Source organism: Lichenostomus cassidix, chromosome 4A (assembly GCF_008360975.1).
Source record: "Lichenostomus cassidix isolate B80296 chromosome 4A, HeHo_3.0, whole genome shotgun sequence".
Classification (NCBI taxonomy): domain Eukaryota; kingdom Metazoa; phylum Chordata; class Aves; order Passeriformes; family Meliphagidae; genus Lichenostomus; species Lichenostomus cassidix.
In genome coordinates this window covers 14,329,071-14,341,593 of record NC_139485.1, presented here as the reverse complement: position 1 = coordinate 14,341,593, position 12,523 = coordinate 14,329,071, and positions in this window count along the sequence as shown.

Genomic DNA, 12,523 nt, shown 5'->3' with positions numbered 1-12,523 from the left:
ACAGTTCAGGCTGCTCTCTGCTCACTTCATAATGCTCAGCTGGGAAATCCCGAGGATGTGGAGTAGAAGTAACTGGATATAAAATGACAAAGTGGCATTATTATATATCACAGACTTTTTGCTGAATCAATACATGTCAGGAAGCATTTTGCTGCCTCAAGCTATCAGCAAAGAAAGTTCTCCATGGCATTCCCCTAAGTTTAGTGGTTTCTCTTCTCCTGCACACTCTGCACCTCTTAAGGAGCCCATGCCTGGGGCAGGGAGAGCAAGAAGGAGCAGTTTGTTATTGAGCCACTCCAGAGGAAGGCAATAATCCCCTAATATAATTTGCCCCAATCAAATTTGCCCTTCCTAACCATCCTATAAAATATTTACTCAGCTTTTTCTCCCACAGAAAGTCAAGAGAAAAGCTTCCAAACGCTTGGGTGAATCAGCTGGATGAGCAGGTAAATGAAAATGCAGGATTTTTAACCCACATTGTGAGGATATTTTCTGATATTTCACCTGGGAAAACACAGCCATCAGTGCCCAGGTCCCCTCTCCTCGGCAGATTTCCACCCCGATTAAAACAGCCTCATCCTTCCCCAGAGCTCCTCTCCACGCTGTGGTTTCCCATGGAATCCCTCAGAGCAGCCGGGCAAGGAGGGGCAGGCAAAGAGCTTGGGACATCTCTGACAGACCTCAAACCTGAGCATCCCCTACTCTGCTGCCTGAGCCAGGGCAGAAATTCCTTTCATTCCTGCTCCAAGCCCCAAAGCACAGCTGGAATAAGTGACAAAACATCCAAGCAGGTGGAAGTGCTGCTGCACAACTCTCCAGAAATTCCCTCTCCCTGCTCCTGAAGGTTCTCCCCTCCCTTTCCACCCTGGAGCAGCTCTGCCCCTCTCTCACTCCTCATTATGTCTCCATCACCAGCAGCCCCTACACAGCTCATTACAGCAGATAAAAAACCACCACAGCCTTATCAAAGCCGCTGCAACTCTGCCAGAAATCAACCTTTTTTAGTGGTGGGTGCTGCCTCAAACATCAGCTCAGCTTGGTGAGCAAAGGTCCCTCAGCAAGCATCCTCAAGGATGCCCAGAGCTGGAGCTGGAGCACCCAGGGTGCTGCTCAGCGGGTTCAGGTGACAAATGACCTGCCTGCTAATTAAAAGCTGATTATGTTCTGCAAGAAATTGCCACGAGGAGTTCTGAGGAAATAAAGGGAGAGGCTGTGCTAGTCCTCCCCTCTCTCCTGCCCTTTCTCCCAGCTCTGGGAGGGGGAGGCCTTATTAAGGGTCTCTGGTTGTTCTTTGCCTTCAATGTTATGTAAATCATAATTATTTCATCAAAGTTTTCTTGTTTGTGTTTTGGGTGCAGTGCTGTCTCCTGGCTGGCTCTGGGGGGAAATGTCCTTTTCTTTTTTTCTTTTCTTTTTTTTTTTTTTTGTCTGGCATCCTTTCACTTGAGCAAATCTAACTCTGGTGCTCCTGTCGTCCTGAAAAACAAACCAAGGAAATCTGCAAAAAGCTGTGATACTTTAAAAGAGCTGGAAATGCTTAATACTTGCCAGCCAGGGGGATGAGGCTGGGGAAGGAAAACTCCTGGAACCCCATCCCACCCGGGGTGATAAAAACACCTCAGTGTTCCAGGCGTGGGTGAAAATCCAATTCCAGCTCTAAATGAGCAGAAATAATCCTTCTCCATAGGATGCAAAGCTCTAAATCCCCCGAGCAGTCAGAGCCCCCAAAACCTGGGCAAGGAAACTGTTTTTAGGGGGAATTAAAGCAGGAGAGAAACAGCAAATGCCCCTGGAGTGATGAAATAGCCCCCAAAGGATCCCTGGCTGGCAGAGGTGGTCCAGGGTCAGCACATCCCCCCTGCCAGCTCCTGTTTCCAGTGCCACATCCAGGCTGCCACCTGCAGGTCCCACAACTGGAAAATTAACCATTTCTGGCCAAAACAGCCAGAATTTGGGAGCACTGTGGCTGTCACACTCACTGAGTTGTGATTTTCTCATGGATGTGGGTTTTATTTCATTTTCCTGTTTGGACACTGTGGGAGTGGGACAGGTCTGAGCTATTCTGGGGTGAAAGGATGCAAATCCCCCAATATATACAGTTTCTTTGCTCTTCCTTACTCCCCTCCAGTGAAAGTTCCCTCCATTCCTTTTATTTCCCCCTCAGCACAAATAATTTTACATGGTGAGTGCAGGATTTCCTCTTTATAAAATGGGGTGTGTTAACCCAACTATAAAATGTTTGTAGGATTTGAAGTTCTTGAAAATAGCAGCAATAGGCAAGGGGGGATTGGGGAAAAAAAATCCCCAAAATTCATAGCTCAGGTGGCAAAGTTTAGCTGTGAGGAAACCATGGATGAACTCAGTGTGGGGCCAGAGGAGGAGGAGGAGTGGGAAAGCCTCCTGGGGACCATCCTGGATCCTTCCCCGTGCAGTTTGCTTCCCACATCCCATTTAAATGCCAAAACAGAGCCTCCAGAACCACCTGCCAAGTCAAGGAGGACACATTTATCTGTCCCAGCCCACCTGGAACTGTGACCTGGGATGACACAGGCACTAAAAACTTACCTTGTGCAGTGTTTTCCATCCAGTAGTGATTGCTCATTTAAATGTTTTGTCTCTGCTCCCACGATCTGCACAGCAATGTCCCATTATTGTGTTCATTTATCAGTATTACATTATTGTGTTCATTTATCTGTGACATTTCTGCAGAGCTCTTGCAGAATTCTCTGAGCAGCGTTCACAGTGATGATATTTTAGTTTTCTCCTCTTCAGAGTAAATTTTTCCACACCTCATAGAGCTGGGAAGGCTCATTTTAGGAGAAATCTCATCTTCTCTATCACCCTGTGTAGATTCATACCTCTTTTCTTCTATCCCAAATCAACCTCTGACTGCAGCAGCCTGGGCAGGGAGGAAACAGCCCTGGGGATACTCTCTGGATTCTCTCCCAGGTTTGGCATCATTTTAATTCCCTTTTTGAATTGCCATGGTGAGATTCCAATGCCCACAGCAGCCAGGACCATGTTTAATCAGTAATGTGATACAGGACCCTCCTTCCCCCCCCTAAAAGTAATTCCTGTTGAGGCTTAAAATGGACAATTGGGTGGATCTAGCAAAGCCCCTCTGATACAAATCAAGCTGCAGGATTTACATCAATATTATACAATTCCCCATCTTTATCTCAACAAGAAATTAAAATGGGGAATTCCAACAAGGTGAGCCCCCAAGGACTTGGGATGTAGCCATGGAGTGGATAGGAAATGTGTTTCCTTGCCAGACCTTCCTGCATTACCCAGTGGGGTAAATTCTGATCCCAATAAAGCTGGTGGGGGAATATTATTTCTTTGATAACACAGTTTTGCTCCTTCAATACACGTTTGTGCTGCCTTGGTCTGGCCAGGGGCTGTGTTAAGAGGTTTGCATTGGTCACCAGAGTTGAATTTCCAGGTATTTCTTCTGTCCCTGTGCTGTGACAGGAGGTTGTCCTGGGCTCTGTCTTGGGGAATGGAGGATTTATGAAGGAGGGAATCTTCCCTGTGAGGGTGGGGAGGCCCTGGGATGGATTTCCCAGAGAAGCTGGGGCTGCCTCATCCCTATAAACATCCCAGGCCAGGTTGGACCAGCCTGGGATAGGGGACAGGGGAAGGTGTCCTTGCCCATGGCAGGGGTGGGATGAAACCACCTTCACCATCCCTTCCAACCCAAACCATTCTGTGATTCCATTAAATACTTTTCCTTTTGCATTGTGCATTAAATGATAACATTTAAATTGCTTTACAGGGAAACCACTCAGGCACTTCCAGCTCGTGGCACATCACTCTGGCTCAGACCACCCTCCCCTCACACCTGCCTGCATCCCAGACAGCTCAGTCGGAAATTTCCAGCTGGGATTTGTCCCTTCCCACCTCTCCAGGGATGCTCCAGCCCAGCAGCTCCTGCAGCAGCCCAGTTATGCAATGATTTCGTGGTTCTTCCCCTGTGCGAGGCGAAGGCTGGGGAGGAGCAGGGAGTTCAGGCTCTGCTGAGGAGTGTTGCTATTTCTGGCTGGAGCTGCTGAGCCTCTGCCCTGCTCTGCGTGGGCTCGGGGGCAGGCAAACCGAGCGATTCTGCCTTGAATGGAGCCCTGCACAGCCCCGGGTTGGGGAGGGATAGCATCAATGTGCTGCTCTGTCCTTGAACAGCGGGAGGAGGTGCTTGTGCCTCCTCCGGCTGAGAAAAACCCCTGACTCATTCGTGCAGCACCTCCACACCTCATCCCAGGTCCTAAATGGAATTCTCCCGATGCCTCAAAGGCCATTAAACCCAGCAGAGCTCCTCATATTGAGGAAAAGCAGGCTGGAGTTTGTCTTTCCATGCATTAACATCATGTGCCATAGACATGGAGCTGCCCGTCCTCGCCTAACCCTGGGGTGGATCAAAAGATCAATAAGGTTTCTGTTTACATCATTTATCTGTAATTTCAGATGCCTTGGAGCAACAAATTCACTAAATTCTTCATTATTCCGACTTAACCAGAAAGCAGCAATCATTTCTTCCCTCCGAGTGGGAGCATGGAGCTATTTGCTGTTAAATTCAGTGCCTGGTGTGGGTTTGTTCCCAAACTCTGTCCTCGGTGGCTGAGCATCCCAAATATTTACCAAGCCACTGAGGACAAGGTGGGAAAGGCCAATTTCATTTATTTAGCCCAAAGCCCTGGGCAGCACACGCTGCTCTGGTGCCATTTGAATATTTATATAGAGCCATCAGCTGCTTGACCTGCTCCCTTCTTTATTAAACTGATCCTCCAGATAAATGAGTGTGGCTCCTTCCACTTCCCTGGGGATCTGGAGCCAAATCCCACAGTTTGCTGTGGCTCAGGGGTGACATCCTCTTTTGCCATCAATAATCCCCTGATGATGAACTTTTCTCCCAGGCTGATGGATCACTCTTCCAGCAAGTGTTTCCCTCCAGGATGAGAGCCCAAGCTCCTCAACCCTCTGTGCTGATTTAATCAGACTTTTGGGAGGAGGAAAATTCAGAATGTCTTAGCCTTCATCGTATTTTAATTGATTTTTTATAGCTTTCCTGATTGGTTTTGAGTTGGTTTTTTAACTGTACTTCCCCTCAGTCATTTTTCCTCTGTCTGAAGGAACCAGTCACGTTCTGCAGCCTCCCCCCTGCTCTGCCCTCACCCATTTTTCATTCAGCTCCTGGAATTGGCTGTGGGACCTTTCCAATTCCGGGTTATTAATCACCTGGCAGGATCCAAGTTGGCATCTCCACAACAAACCCATAACAAACCTCCTCTCAGCAGAGCTCGCCATTCATGTTTGGGGTGATTTTTCTTTTGTGTCCTCCATTATAAATGTATTTATCATGTTATATCCTCACACCCTGACAGGCAGTGGGTGTTTTTTCCCAGGGATGACGCAGGAAGGTTTGTTCCCACCCTCTTGCCATGGGCTGCCTGCTGTTCCCATGAATCCATGGGTGTGCTGGTGGAATTTTCACCTCTTTGCACAACCTGTTTCAGCCTCAGCTCACCTTCCCTACCTCCTCAAGAATTTTCCATCATGTGGAGAACCTTGAAACACTCCTTAGATCAAGTTTTCCTTAATTTGCTAGGGAAAAGTCCTCAGCTCTTCACCTGAGAGTTTACAAATCCTTCTGGACTTGTGTAGCTATTCTTTGTGCTTTTGGTTGCAGCTGGTTTTATTTAAAAAGAAAAAAAAAAAAGTTTGGTTTCTGTTTCAAAACCCAACCAAAAATAATATAACAGTTGCAAACTCTTTTAAAGGTATTTTATGTAAAATAATATAATAAAAAAGGAGCCATCAGTGAAAAAAAGCCACATTGTTACCTTCCTAAGCAAGATTTGGTCAGAACCAGTAAAAGATACCTGTAATAAACCTGCACTGAGCTGGGCTGCAGCTCAGCCACGTCATCAGCAGAGGAAACGGTTCTATTTCATTAATTTTGCAGAAAAATGTATGGGAGCTTCTGCCCAATGAATACTAATAGACCCTCTAAAGCTCATTTACCAGATCCTTACAATTAAAGGACAATGGGAGGCATCACTTACAGAGCACATCTGAGCAGCCCCAAAATATCCCATTTGTTTATCCCAATAATTGCAAAATAAAATGCATTGATTGCTCCATATTTATGAATTCAAGAGCTATTTGGGTCTGCGTTCTGTGTAATGAAGGTTATAAAAGCATCTTAATGCAGAATACAAGGAAAACTTGAAAACTGCATGAAATTTGGGAAACAAGACCTTGTGAGTCAGTCATTTACTCATGTTCTCTCCCAGCAAAGCACAGGGAGGATGATGCAAACAGGATGTGGGAGGATTTGTGGATATTTATGAGCAGGTGCTCTTCAGCTGGAGTCAGGTTTGAACTAATTGGCACCTGAGGCAGAGGCTGCCAGGGGATTTCGGTGGGAGCAGGAATTCTGCTGCAAAGAGTCCTTGGATTTACAGCAGCATCTGTGTTAGAGTCACTCCAGGCACAGCTCTGAGCAGCACAGGGGATCCCAGGATGGTTTGGGTTGGGAAGGACTTTAGGTTCATCCCATCCCACCCCCTGCCATGGGCAGGACACCTTCCACTGTCCCAGATTGCTCCAAACCCTGTCCAGCCTGGCCTTGGACACTGCCAAGGATCCAGGGGCAGCCACAGCTTCTCTAGGAAATCATTTCCAACCAGACTCTGGTTCTCAGTGGCTCTTTGGTGATTTTCATTATTTTTTAACTGATTTCTCTAAATCCACAAGCGCTGTTTTCATTTTCCAGCTTTAACATGCCCATCCATCCCTCCTCTTATTTCCCCTCATTCAGCAACCACCACCTTCAGCCCTGGGGAGGGATCAGCCTCTCTAAACACATGGATCACCCCCAGCCCCACCAGCCCATCCATCAGGGCTGTTCCTGGGGGGAAGCAGCTCCATGAGGCTGCAGAGCAGACATGTGCAGCCTTTGGGATGGGGATTTAATAATTTAGTGGTTTTTTTTCTTCCAAGCATCATTTATTAGCTCTTTACAGAGCTATTTGCTGCTCACTCAGAAACTGAAGCCAATATTCTTTGTGAGTGTGTGGCTCTAATGCTGTTAAACTTCACAAAACCCATCAGCCAGTGATTTGGCCCTGGGTATGAACAACTGAGGAGGAAAAGAGCAGCATTTTCCTGCTTGCCTGTGGATCTCAGGAGCCTGGCAGGCTCTTGTTGCAGATCCAGGCTGGACAGGGCTCTTGGACATGGTCATACTCCCCACAGAACCAGGGGCTTGTGCCAGGCAGTGAATGGTTTGGACAGCCACCAAAATCTCCTCTGAGTCATCCTGAAACCTTAAAGCGCTGATCAGCATTGCTGGGGCTGATCAGGAAGCCCTGGGAAAGAGGGAGGAAAGCTTTCACTTTGCTCTTTTTTTAATAATTATCTTTCATTTCATGAATTCTTTTGCTTCAGTGGATTCTGAGGTGGGAGTGCTGCTGAAGTCCCAACACAGGAATGACACCAGAAATGTCTCAGGGCAGAGCATTCACAAAATCAGGCTGAAGTCATCATCTTGCTCCCCAAGCAGTCATTTTTAGTCGATGCAGGACTGGGATTAGCCACCAAACCTGCCCTGGGAGGAGCGGCAGAAAGCTGTGACACCTCACCCTGCTCCTGTCACATCTCAGGCACATCCCTCCGAGGTGCTGAGCTGGGTCATTCCCATGGAAACCTTGGCAGCTCCAGCCCAGGGAAGGGCTATGGCCGTGGTGAAGTGGCCCTGACACTAATGATATAATTAGCTGTGTTAAAAGTCATGGCTGGGAGCAGCTGCTTTGTTTCCAGGGTGACTGAGGTGCTGTAAATAATGATGTCCAGCGGTGGTTCCACAGAGCTGCTGTCCCTGGCAGAGAGGGGCAGAGGGTCCTGCAGTGAGCATGGACATGGCCAAAGTTTCCATTCTGCCTCCCAAACTGGCAAAGCCAAGACCACCAAGCCTCACCCAGAGCAAGAGAGCAGCTCCAGGCTGGGATCTTTCTTCCTTGGTTTTCCAGGGGTGTTGAGCACCCCTTGTTTTGTACATTCACAGAAGCACAGATTGGTTTTAGCTAAACCACTCTCCCTCCCAGAGCCTTTCCTCAGTGTTTGTCCTAGAACCTGTGCTGTTGTTAGGACCTGACTTAGAAACTGTGGGGAAAAATCCTATTTTAGTTCAGGAAAACACCTAAATATACCCAGGGCCGTGTCTCAGTGAAAGGAGCACACCTTGGATGGAAACACTTGTGATAATTTGGTTTCCTGCAATAAGAGTTGAGAAATTCACACACTGAATATAGTATTTAAAGGTCTTTCCCAACCTAAATGATTCTAGTGTTGCACAGCTGAATGTTTGGGATGGAACTCCTGGTTTAATCAGTTTTAAGGGAGTGTAATGAGTTGTTCTTCAATATGAGAAGGTCACAGCTCTTTCTCTTGACCTGGGGATAAATCAGCCATTCAAGGCAGGAGGTAAATCCAGATCCTTGCTTGGACTTTGCCATTACCTGGGAGCTGCCAGGGATAAGCAGGCAATGCAAGAAAAAGGGATATATTCCAACATCCATTGGGATCCTTCAGATAACACCACGAGCTGCAATTTCAGCCTATTGTCTGGAAAATGTCAGGAGCTGAGAAAAAGCTGGAGGAAGGAATTGTTGGTGTGAATGGTGAGAGCTCTGCAGGGTCACATCATCTTGGGCTGGGAATTGTCATCCTCCTGCTGCTCCAGAGGGAACATGGGAGGGCAAAGCCAGCCCTGGACAGCTCCTGGGACGTGGAAATGCTGCTGGTTCTGTGTGTGCAGAAATCTGGGAACACATGGGCAGCATCCTGTCCCTGTCTATCCCAGCAGCAAAGCAGAAGGAGTGTGAATGAACTCCTATCAACAGCAGGATGGGAATTTATAGGGAAATTAAATAGAGGATGGAGGGAAAGGGTTCCTGTTGGAGGGCTTGGGAGGGAGCAGGGCTGCATGGTGGAGAGGTTTGCTGTTCTCATGCACCCAGACATGAGGATAATGAAATAAAAATAACATTACCTTGGGGATGTACAAGCACACAGTGCCCATAATCATCCATGATCTGCACCCAGTTCTCCAGAGGACTTATTTTTACCTTTATTTTGGAATCCTAGGCAGAGTGAGCAGCCTTCAAGTGTATTTATTACTGTCTTGAATTGCTTTCCATGGTAACTAATTGTGATTTCCGAGGCACAGGTTCTGCAATGGCACAGGATGAAATGGAGCTGAATATGGAGGCAGCTGGGAAGAGGAAAATCACTTGCTTATGAAATAGTATTTAATGATGGGGATTGATGGAGCAGAAAAGATGGGGGTGGCAGGGATTAGAGCACAAAACAGCTTTCCTCAGCTTCATGTATTTCCTCAGATTTTGAATTCCTCAGGAAAGCATCTGGTGAATATTTAAGGAAAGGAAACTCCCCTATATGTGCTGCTTTCTCACTTCCCCACTTTCCATTTTATTGAGGCAAACTCTTAAAAATCCAACTATATAAAAGAAATTAAGCAGGAAATTAAATTGTTATTAAATGGTGCTTGCTGGTGAAAATAAGGGGAGGGCTTTTCCAGAAATGTATCCATAGCAAGGTGAAAAATAGGTGAAAAAAAACTCTGTTTTGAGCAATGCTGGATAAAATTGAGGAAAAAAGGTTTCCCTGGAGTGAAGGTGTCTCACTGCCCTCTCACCAAGGGAGAGCTGAGCAGAGCTGGGGAAAACACTGAGGACCATTTTGAGTCAGTTGGGAATTTCCAAACTCTCACATGGGGTCAAAACCTCTGTCATGTTCCTGCCCCTTCTCTCTAAGACTCTGTGAGTCCATGGGATTTAACAGCTGTGACACCTGCCCAGAGAAAGAACAATATTGTCTTGTTCTCTTTTAAAAACTCTGAATTAATAAACACTAGTGCAAAAAGGAGTAGAGCAGTTTCATCCCGTGTAACTAAAAACCCCTAAAACATCCCAAACCCCAGAAAATCCAAGTAAGCAACCACAAATGGAACTATGATGAGTGTGGTTATGTTGCCCAGCTAAAACCCACAAATCTGTGGGAGTTTCTCCAAAAATCCTGGATAAATATCGGGTTAAATTTACGGGGATGTGCATTCAGCATAGGTAAAATGAACCCTCTATCCATATGGAAATTCAAATAATTTGTCAGTGAAGTATTAATTTTATTGACCCAGCAGACAGTTGGGTTTTTATTGTGTAAATATAGAGATGTTCAAATGTGAGTATTTGACACAAGCCTGGTGACAAGGAGCACAGAGCCATTCCAAGGGATGAGGGATCCACGGGAGCCCAGATGCTCTGGAACATTCCCTGTGGGTCTGCCAGGAGGAATCTGAGTCTGTGGTTTATCCACCTAAAGATAAACCCAATTTGTGACCAAATTTTCATCTCTTTTGCAGTTACCCCACTCCAGTTTGGCTCCCAGAAGAAACCTGCCTGCTCCAGGTGACACCCAGTGGGAGCAATGAAGGGATGACAGGAAACCACATATTTAATAAAATGTTCTTTTAATGATCACCCCCCAAATACCCAAAGGCACCAGTCAACACCGTGGACTAATGACCTACAAATTGGTGGGATTCTTACACATTTGTAGCATTACAATATTTTTTTTTCCACAGCTTCAGATGGCACATTAAGAGGAATATTTCATCTGCAACAGCTTTGTCCTGAATGCCCTTCCATTTGATTAATTTAATAGAAAAAGGATCAAACCAAAACTGAGCTCGCTGCCGTCCTTTCTCCAGGTATTTCTGCAGCTCATCGTGACTCCACACCTGTGGAACTCCAAATTTATTCCCAATTGATCCCTGTAACTCCTCTAACACCACTCAAATCCCCTCACAGATCCACAGGCTCTGGATAACACATGGAGAAGCAACACTCCCACTGAGGACAATTTGCATTTCTTTTATCCATTGCAAAAACCTCTGTAACGTGTCAAGTATAAAGCTCACAAAATACATTTGAAAGGAACTACCATAAAGTATTTGCTTCAAATAGACCTTTTACAACAAAACACAAAATTCAAAGGACATTTTTTTTTAGGAAAGCACTTGAAACTGTAACACTTAAGTCCTGACAACATTAGATTACTTTAAGCTGTAAGCCCTAAGAAGTTTTGTGATTAAATAAAATCAGCATTACAATTTCCAGGCATTATAATCATTGAACAGATTGTAACGACGAGATATAATTATAAAGCAAACATGAAGCTCAGGAGACTGGCACTGAGAAAACTCTCAATTCTTTGTAGATTTATATCTGCACATGATAAAATCAGTAACAACTGGAGAAGAGGTTCCAATATCTCATCCTACACACTGCTATCAGTGTTTTGCAAGCAGCAGTCAACACATCATCCCCTTTTTAATATTACTTAACAGAGTCACTATGACCTTGAAAAAAACCTCCAGGTCAATTGCTGCTGCCAGGTACCAACAGAACATCTGGAAGGAAATAATTAAAACCATCAGGTTTTGTTAATTGCCCCTGTAGGTGTAGATACACGAGATTTTATATATGTAAGGCTAAATAAAGTACATACATATGCTTACATATACAAAACCACAACCTTGACCTTCAGAACTGAACTACCTCTAGGTTTGAAATATAAGACCTTTTTCCATAAATTTAAAGGGTTTATTTATACCTGAGAGATTTTTTGCATATTGATGTCGTTGTACCTTTGCCTGTAGGTGCTCCCCTAAGTCCTTCCTCTTTCCTGGGGTACAAAGCCCACTGCAGCCAGGTGGATTCTTCCCCCCAGCTCCATGGACTTTGGCTGAGCCCTTCCTGACCTAACCTGGATCAACAGAGAGGTGACAGAATTCAATATATACTTCAGTAAAGTTCTGTACAAGTGCGCAGGCTGGTTTGTACAAATCCACAGCGAGTTCACCACTTCCACAACAGCTGATTTTAAAAGAATTGTAGTCCTTTACCCAGTGCATGTTTCTGCTTGTTGGTTAGAGAACAACTTAGTGAAGAATTTTTCTGGGTATTGGATCACTGGCCATGCAAGACATGCTGAAAATGCTCCTTCCTGCCTGACCTGTTTCCTGGTTCTTGGGGAGATCAAATCATTTTTCCACCCAGCAACCAAGAAAACCAGGAGGGGAGGAGTAATAAATCAATGTGGCAACACTACATTAAGGTCACAGGCCAGTGCAGATGCACTGCGACTTTCCAACAAATTTAGGGAAATTAGGAGTCCCATTCCTCCTGAAATTTAAGGCATTTGGATGCCTGATTCCCACAGGTTCCCCAGTCCAGCTCTCAGCTTCTCATCCCTGCAGACCCCAAGCATTAGCAGGGACATGACCCACGTAAGGCTCTTACAGAATTTCACAGTGCTATTTAATATGGCAAACACCAAACTAAATGTAAAAGTTCCCTTTGTCATCCAAACACTTCAATTACAACAGAAATAAGATGAATCTACCACGTCTCACTCCATTTTGTTCCTGACAGGGGGAATTCCC